A 10177-nucleotide genomic window follows, 5' to 3' on the forward strand; every position below is an offset into this window, starting at 1 on the left:
TAATAATTTTTTATTTTAATCTAAAAAATACATTATATTCTATTTGGCATAATAAAACTCATTTAGGTTGACCACATTTACGGATGCGTGACGCTTAAGTGGATAGTTTCAATGATTCATTTTATTATCTATAGATTAAAAGTTTTAACCGATCATATCTAACAATCGTGTGAATTATAGTAGTCGAATGATATATTATAAAATATAAATTAATATATTAAAATCATAAAATTATGAAATCTAAATTACAAAATCCTCAAAATGATGGTAAAGTGAATATTTGGGTTAAGAATAAAATAATATTTTGAATAAATACAAAGAACATGTGAACTATTTGCTACGTGTGCTACTATAACTAATACTAACTAAATTTTATTTTCAATAAATAGTTAGCATTCATTTCTTACTGCAATATATAATTAAAAATCTCATATTCTAATTTTAGATGACATTAAAACATGATATTTTAGTTTATATTATCCAACGTTAAACTTAATCAATAATTAAGTACATTCTGATGAACTTTTTTGTATATAAATATTTAATATAATTCTTATAAATTTTTACCATTTTAATTTCAACATCCACTGCGACAAAATGCTTATATTTCAAAATTTTCACCACATATTATAATTGTTAGTCAATATACCATATTTTAATTTTGGATGATATTAAAGTATGGTATTTTGCTTTCTTTTATCTGAAAACAAGCTTAACCAACAATTAGTATGTTTTGATATATTTTTTTTAATATAATGCGTGTGAAATTTTATCGCTATAATTTCAATATCCACTAAAACAAAAATACGTTTATCCACTATATATTAGAATTATGTCAATCTCTTATATTTTAGGTTTAGATGATATTAAAATATGGTATGTTAGTTTATATTATCTCAAAACAACGGGCTTAATGAATAATTCAGTTTTTGATGTTTTTTTTTATAAATAACTATTTAATATAATCCCTTTGATTTCAATATCCACTACAACAAAATGCATTTATTTCAAAATTCACCATATATAAAAATTGTTAGTCAATATGTCATAGTTTAGTTTTAGATGATATTAAAAATATGGTATTTTGGTTTATATTATCTGAAAATAAACTTAACTACAATGTATTACGTTTTGATATTTTTTTTTGAAAATAGATGTTTAATATATTGTATATAAATTTTACTATTATATTTAGTATCCACTATAGCAAAATATAGTTGTTATTAGTTATCTTAACCCTATAATACTTGTTAATGAATGATGGGTATGGCCCAGCATAATTAGGCAAAAAAACAAAATAAGAAGCCCAAACGCCTCACCTTGGTATGCCCATGACGAGGAAAGAAACCCAGGTCACATGGCCAAACACGCTCGGTCCAAACACTTGTAGCTGGCCCAATCCTCATATACATGGTGGTCCTTGAAGCCTGCGTGGCAGACATATTAGCTCTCCACGTAAGGCCCCCCCTGTTGACATGGAATGTGCGTGGCAGGAAGACCTCCCCCAAGAACTCGGACTCTAACACACAGCAGACTCCTTGCGGTCTAGGAGTCATTCTCTGTCTTGGACTCTCTCCCTCACCTAAATAATGGCTCCAACAGTACAATCCCTAAAAATAGAACTTGATCATATCTTATCTCAACTAATCCTACCCATTCACTGCAAGAATATGGAGCACGATCGGTTCCCTGGTGAGGGGGGATACCTTCAAGAGACAGAACATTGGTTATCACTCTTCTATCATTCTATGGCATTGACAAAATGCGATTTATTTATCTTTTCCAGTATTACGTTTCATTTCATTAACATTTTTTTATCACTTTGAACTATTGTTCTTCAGATTCAATACTAATTTGGGCGCTAGAATGCTAACATTTTATTTTGCAAGTTCTCTTTCTTAAAAGTTTTCGCTCCGTTTGTCCAATCTCGATATCAAGACCCTAAGACTTGGGCTGGTGCTGAAATCGCATGCATCAATTGGCGCCATCTATGGGAAATTGAGTTAAAGACGTGAATTACCTTGGAAATCCCTAGTAATGACGGGTCATGTTCACTAGCATTAACCTGCATATAATCAAACAATATCAATATCATTTCAAGATATGTAAAGAGCAAAATGCATAACGTATAGCATGCAATCTATCTATACACGTCTATTATGATTGATGGTTCTAGAGTTTGTATTTGGTTTCTCAATTATGTGCTTGCCTAAATAACATCATCTCGTCAATTTAAAGATTGAAGTAGGAGATTTAAACACACTCAATTTTTTCACATTAACCGCTAAAAAGAATGTGCTTTTGGACACTATCTAGTAGCACATGACAACCTAATGTATCTGTCTCTTCCTCTCTACCATTTTTCTAACCAAAGACGTAATCTTTGTCCCTATTTAACATTGCATTTTTCTTTGTATACTTCAAATCCAAAATGTATTTGATTTTCTATGAAACCTTCACATTATCAACATTCTAACTTGGAAGTAACGGGTTATGAATTTTGAGGCAAGTTTAAAATGTGAAGAATGCAAGGTAGTTCGGAGTTGATGCCTAAAGGGGAGATAATCCTCACTGTTTTTGCTAATTTATTCTTAAATTATTCATTATATTAGGTTTTATCCAATTTGCTTTTGTAAAATTTTTTGATTGTCGTACATTTAATACTTTTGTACAAATTATCAATCCATTCAAGGTATATATATATATATATATGTATATGTATATTAGTTACTTGAAATAACTAATGAAACCTCACAACACAAAAATAATTTTCCTACCCTAGAACAACCGTCCAGCGCCCCTCTCCAAGGTGTATTCTTTTTCTCCTTAATTCTTTTCTATCAAATTGAATTAAGGGATCTCATATTCAGGTGTGGTGTGGACGCGTCTTTAAAGGACTTTAACGTTGAAGTCTCACGTAAACGGCTCAAATGAAGGAGGTTCAAAGTAAATCAATCAAAGGCAATTCTTGATTTACGTTTCTCGCACTTCTCGTTTTTAATTTTACCATAAGCACCGTTTAATTTTATTGTTGTTGTAATTAACTATATCGATCGCCCCGCAACTCCAAGGGTACACCACTTGGAATCATGGTATTATTATGTTCGGCTTTTAATTTACGTAATTTTATTTACCGCTTCCACTTGCGCATTCTCGGGTCGATTCACTCGCATTTTCATTGCTTTTAGATTGGAGCTGTAGCAGATGTGACTGGTATCAGCAACGATGATGCAACATATCTGAAAGCATTCAAAGGAATTATACAATTTACATTGCGGCAACTCAATCCATTTTAGATTTCTCTCCTTAAGAGTATATATGCACCCTCTAATTGAATGTATTGAAGAGCTTCGTAATTTGAGACCTCTAGATTCTGGTTTTTAATAGCTAAATTACCAGTGTTGTTTATGAGAATATTTGAAAAACAAATTAGAGAGGAAAAGAATAATGAAACTTTTGATACAAGTTGAGAACTAAGAGCATTGCTATGATTAATGAAGTGGAGTTATACTGGAAGCTGAGTGCTCTTTTGGAATGCATAAAAATAGTTCTATTTAAGTATTGTATATCACAAGACTATGATTAGGACATGTAGTAGAGAATAGAAGTAGTAATAAGTGTAACTGGTGTTGCGTCGCATTAAAAACTGAAGGAATTGCAATAGGTAATTTTAATACATAAAAGCCTAAACAAAGGCCTTTTCCACTGAAGACCAAAAGTACTACAAACAAAGTAATGGATGTCGATGTTCCGGAAAAGAAACCGCAAGGCTCTTGCGTGTGTCATGAAAGCCACTGTGTTATTGTGAAGCAAGTTGACGACGGTATCATTTGGAATCATCTTCACTTGCATTACCCTGCACGTAATCAACAATGTCAGTGTCATTTAATAGTATGTAAATAGCAAATTGCAATGTATCTATACACGTCTATTACGATTGATGGCTCTAGAGTTTGTATTTGGTTTTTCAATAATGTGCTTGCCAAAATAACATCATCTCGTTAAAAACTGTGCGGGATTTTAAAGGTTGAAGTAGGAGATCCAAACACTCAATTGTTTCGCATTGACCGCTAAAAAGAATGTGCTTTTTGACACTATTTAGAACCACACGATAACCTAATGTATCTATCGCTTCCTCTCTACCATTTTTCTAACCAAAGGCGCAACCTTTGTCCCTATCTAGTTATTCTCCACCGATTTTTTCCATATTTTAGAATTCAAGAAAGGGTGAAACCATTGCATTTTTTCTTTGTATACTTCAAATCCAAAAGTGTGTGTGATTTCTATGAAACCTTCACATTCTCAACATTCTAACTTGGAAATAATGGGATTACGAATTCTGAGGCCAGTTTAAAATGTGAAGAATGCAAGGTAGTTCGGAGTTGATGCCTAAACGGGAGCTAATCCTCCACCATTTTTGTTAATTTATTCTCAAATTATTCATTATGTTAGGTTTTATCCAATTTGCTTTTTCAAAACCTTTTGATTGTCATACATTTAAGACTTTTGTACAAATTGTACAGAAATACCATATTTGTCCATATCGACATCCGAACTTTGTAGGTGTATCATAGAAAAATTTGTCGAAAAATCACTACTACGCAACCAAAAATTAATTTATTTTTGAACTTAAAAAATTAAATATCATACACTACACGGTAAAACGGTTGTCTAGATGCCATCTCATTGTTTATTTTTAAATTACTTGTACACCTATCATGTTAAAAGATTTGTTTACCACATTTTGGCAAGTAGCAATATAGTTAATGCATGTGTTTCTTTAAGTATTATCAATTCACTTATTTATCACAACAGAGCTAATTATACACTTTTTTGGAAGTCTAAAGAAAAAATTATCAATTTGTTCAAAGTAATAAATCGAATGCACTTCAAACTTCAAAGTGTTCCCAAGATTACAAAAACTTCTTTAAATGACAATAAAAATCAATTAATGATTTTCTTTGAAAATAAAAACATGTGACGTTTTTAGGCACTTATCCACAAACAGGTAAATGAAATACATCTATATACTTGTTAAAACTGACCAAAATATTCAAACTTTGTAAATTTATCTTAGAGAAATTGGTGCATTCCATACTGATTTTGAAAACATGAGTTTATAAAAAGCACTTGACAAGAGAAAACAAATCTTAGTAAAAGAATAAAAAAGAAAACAATTTTTTTGGAAATATACTATGGTTAATTACTCAATAAAACTAAAAAAATTCTCATATCTAGTATTAATTTGTTCGTTAAAAAACATTTATCAAACGTTTGAGATTACGTATATTCACAAAATTCATGAAATCTTCTTAAGAAAAATTGATTGGCATCTAGACAACCGCTCTACACTTTCGCATGTATTTAATTTTCCAAAGTCCACAAAATAAAATAACTCATGGTTGGATAATATAGATTTTTCGATATTTTTCTGTGGTACACCTGCAAACATAAGATGTTAACATGAACCAACATGATTTCTGTAAATTCATACAATAATTTTAAATGTATAACAACAAAAGATTTCAAAACAAGCTCATGAAGAAAACCCAACACAACGAATTAACCAAGAACAAATTTACAAAAAAGAGGGAGATTTGTTCTCCAATTTAGGTCTCAACTCTATACTTGCACCATTCACATTTCAACTGCCCCAAACATTCACAATCCTATTCTTTCCGAGTGAAAATGATGGTCACGTGAGTTTTAAAAAGAAATCAGCGCACAAAATTTGGATTTGAAGTTTACAAAGCATAAATTCAATGGTTTCAGCCTCATTGATTTCAAAATATGGGAGAAAAGTCGGCAAGAAAGAACTGATAAGGACATTGGTCTCTTTTTGGTTAGAAATTTGAAGAGAGGAATATGAAGATACATAAGTTAACATTAGGTTCTAAAATATCATCAAAAAGCATACTTTTAGCGGCCAAAATGTGTCCCACAATTGAGTATTTTAAATCCTATTCAACCCTTTTGATTCCCACACAGTTTTTAACAATATGACGTTTTCCGGTAACACAGAATTTGCAAAACCAAATTCAAACTGTAGCGCCTTCAACCTTTAATAAACGAGTACACATAACCTATAATACTAACTAATGCGTTGCAGTTGTAGAATCAAATATATGCATGCTACATGTTTGATTGCATAATACATACTTTCGGAATTTTCTAACGATGGCTCCTCATATCTAACTGATGCTTTTTGGGACTTGAAACATGCTAGACAATTCACAAGTTTAATGGCACTAGTAAGATATAGACAATGACAATATTGCTAACAATAAGCTTGCAAATAAAATAATTGCTAATAAATAATATGACATCACAATTCAATCAGCCCTTTCTCCGTGTACTTTGCATTAAGAGAGAACTACGAATAAACCAAGACATAGAAGAAAATGAGAAATTTTAAGATGAGATCAAATTGGAGTAGCAGAGAGTTTATAGCTGGCACTTAAATTTCAGTGAATAACATATATGCATTACGATAGAGATAGGAGAAATTGACTGGAAAAAGATAATAGTAGTTAAGACAAAGTAGTAACTTACTGCTCTTCCCGATCAAAGCCAAAACTTTTCCAAACCAAAGTTGTAGCAAAGGAGAAAACATCACTAACCTCTCTTACCAATTCAAGGCCAATAGTCTGATTAAGAGAGAACTACGAAATCAAAATTGCAGTCTGATTAAGGCCACAGTTGCAATCTCAAATTTGGTTTCAACTATCAACCACCAAATGGGAATCCACTGAAAGCATACAAATGTGATTAAATCCCATTACAAGAAGGGAAAGACCACCAAATCAAAATCAAAAAGACAAAAGAAAGACTAGATAAAATTATTTTTCGTATTTGAAGAGTCGAGATATACATGCATTTTTGGTGAAAATTTACAGAAAAATCTACTAATTTCTACCAGCTGAAATTTGATCAAAAGGTGACGGTGGAAAGTTCAATTGCAGCAGTTTTTTGGGGTCAAACTCTGAACATAATTGTTGACTGTCGTACAATATCGGGTGTCCAAATGCAAGAGCATTTGAGAACAAAGAAATGAGAACCCCCCCGAAACAACTGTGTTCCTCCGTAAAATTAAACAAGCTGGTACAAACAAAAATAATTGAGGACAATCGACCAACACATCACACAAAGATCCTAAACCCTGTTCAAATATTGTATCTCAAAACTACGATAAACAATTATGAAACCCCAACTTTACAGAGACGCTCAGCAAAAGGACAGAAGAATAAAATCTAAATATCCCTCGAGATGGAGAGCAAAGAAACATGGAAGGAAGTCTACAAAAATCAAGAGTGTTGAGTTTCTTTTTCCTCCGTTTCTCTTCATGCCATAACTTATAGAAGGTCAAAAGCAGAATATATAGACAACAAAAGCATTTTATCCATTCTAGTGACCAAAAGCATAGAAGCACCAACAGATTATAATCATATGAAAAAACAACCATACCAAAAGGGAAGAGCCCTCCAAAATCTCCAATTCGGGGAGCCATCTTGGTTGTTCTCCTCATCAATGTCTACACCGGCATCTTTGTTTGCAACTCCCTCAACCCTTGTCTCGCACAACAGCTTCGAACCAGGTTTTGTCACTGCTGCTCCACTCCACATTGAAAGTGCAACACTGTCTTTTTTTGACTCTTGCAATTCCTGGAAAAATGGCAACAATTCTTTGGTTAAAATTATCCTCATGAATCTTGAGTAAAGCCGGATTGCACAAATTTGTGATACAATGGAATACTTTTGTGAACTCATGCTTCTTGAAGTAATTATAAAAGAACCCTTGGAACAATTGGCCTAAACCTTCCAAGAAAAAAATCGAGAATATACAAAAAATCGTGTAATCTAAGTCGGTGATCTTAAAAAATTATTCAAATTAATATTTCATAAACCATTGATTTAAGAAATTAAATGAACTCGTTTGATTTTGAGTTGATGAATTTCAAGAATTACCTGAAGAAATAAGAGACGGAAGCCAAATGGTGGCCGGCACACGAGGTTGGCGGTCGCAGGACGAGAACGGCGGACGGCGGAGGTGGCTGCCTAAAAAGACGACTGATGCCGCGGTTAGAGTAGAGAGTGGCTGTTGGGGGAGGAGAGGAGCGGCTGCCTTGAGAAGGTGAGGAGTGCCTTTAATATGAAGTGGCCAACCGTAAGAAATCCTTAACGGTAACAATGTTTTTTCTTTTTTGATCTAAAATAACAAAATTAACCTTCTTGCTTGGAAATTTAAATTGTTGTCCAATTGAAAAACTAGATATTGAATATACATATTTTTATGCACTTAAAGAAACAATAAAGAAAATGATATTAATTAGAATTTTTTGTACAAATATTAATATTTTTTATTGTGTATCTTAAAAAACTTGTTAGATAATATAGAACAGATTCTTTTTGATAAATTCAATATTTTTAATTCTTTATCCAAAAGCCGTTAGATAATATCTCTTTTGGATGAAATTTAATAATTTTTTATTTTAATCTAAAAAATACATTATATTCTATTTGGCATAATAAAACTCATTTAGGTTGACCACATTTACGGATGCGTGACGCTTAAGTGGATAGTTTCAATGATTCATTTTATTATCTATAGATTAAAAGTTTTAACCGATCATATCTAACAATCGTGTGAATTATAGTAGTCGAATGATATATTATAAAATATAAATTAATATATTAAAATCATAAAATTATGAAATCTAAATTACAAAATCCTCAAAATGATGGTAAAGTGAATATTTGGGTTAAGAATAAAATAATGTTTTGAATAAATACAAAGAACATGTGAACTATTTGCTACGTGTGCTACTATAACTAATACTAACTAAATTTTATTTTCAATAAATAGTTAGCATTCATTTCTTACTGCAATATATAATTAAAAATCTCATATTTTAATTTTAGATGACATTAAAACATGATATTTTAGTTTATATTATCCAACGTTAAACTTAATCAATAATTAAGTACATTCTGATGAACTTTTTTGTATATAAATATTTAATATAATTCTTATAAATTTTTACCATTTTAATTTCAACATCCACTGCGACAAAATGCTTATATTTCAAAATTTTCACCACATATTATAATTGTTAGTCAATATACCATATTTTAATTTTGGATGATATTAAAGTATGGTATTTTGCTTTCTTTTATCTGAAAACAAGCTTAACCAACAATTAGTATGTTTTGATATATTTTTTTAATATAATGCGTGTGAAATTTTATCGCTATAATTTCAATATCCACTAAAACAAAAATACGTTTATCCGCTATATATTAGAATTATGTCAATCTCTTATATTTTAGGTTTAGATGATATTAAAATATGGTATGTTAGTTTATATTATCTCAAAACAACGGGCTTAATGAATAATTCAGTTTTTGATGTTTTTTTTTATAAATAACTATTTAATATAATCCCTTTGATTTCAATATCCACTACAACAAAATGCATTTATTTCAAAATTCACCATATATAAAAATTGTTAGTCAATATGTCATAGTTTAGTTTTAGATGATATTAAAAATATGGTATTTTGGTTTATATTATCTGAAAATAAACTTAACTACAATGTATTACGTTTTGATATTTTTTTTTGAAAATAGATGTTTAATATATTGTATATAAATTTTACTATTATATTTAGTATCCACTATAGCAAAATATAGTTGTTATTAGTTATCTTAACCCTATAATACTTGTTAATGAATGATGGGTATGGCCCAGCATAATTAGGCAAAAAAACAAAATAAGAAGCCCAAACGCCTCACCTTGGTATGCCCATGACGAGGAAAGAAACCCAGGTCACATGGCCAAACACGCTCGGTCCAAACACTTGTAGCTGGCCCAATCCTCATATACATGGTGGTCCTTGAAGCCTGCGTGGCAGACATATTAGCTCTCCACGTAAGGCCCCCCCTGTTGACATGGAATGTGCGTGGCAGGAAGACCTCCCCCAAGAACTCGGACTCTAACACACAGCAGACTCCTTGCGGTCTAGGAGTCATTCTCTGTCTTGGACTCTCTCCCTCACCTAAATAATGGCTCCAACAGTACAATCCCTAAAAATAGAACTTGATCATATCTTATCTCAACTAATCCTACCCATTCACTGCAAGAATATGGAGCACGATCGGTTCCCTGGTGAGGGGGGATA

The 10177-nt window shown here is 31.5% G+C and overlaps 1 long non-coding RNA gene across 1 annotated transcript; it reads right to left on the bottom strand.

Moving 5' to 3' along the window:
- Positions 1-3614: 3614 nt before the first annotated feature.
- On the bottom strand, positions 3615-8169 carry LOC148787583 (uncharacterized). The gene is made up of 4 exons (XR_016066346.1): positions 7965-8169; positions 7465-7661; positions 6621-6748; positions 3615-3856 (listed from the first exon to the last, which is right to left on the bottom strand). It is a non-coding gene; the product is annotated as an uncharacterized LOC148787583 (long non-coding RNA).
- Between the last annotated feature and the right edge of the window lie 2008 nt (positions 8170-10177).

The sequence above is a fragment of the Sesamum indicum genome, linkage group LG7 (genome assembly GCF_026168435.1).
Source record: "Sesamum indicum cultivar Baizhima isolate 11 linkage group LG7, ASM2616843v1, whole genome shotgun sequence".
In the NCBI taxonomy this organism is placed as follows: Eukaryota; Viridiplantae; Streptophyta; class Magnoliopsida; order Lamiales; family Pedaliaceae; genus Sesamum; species Sesamum indicum.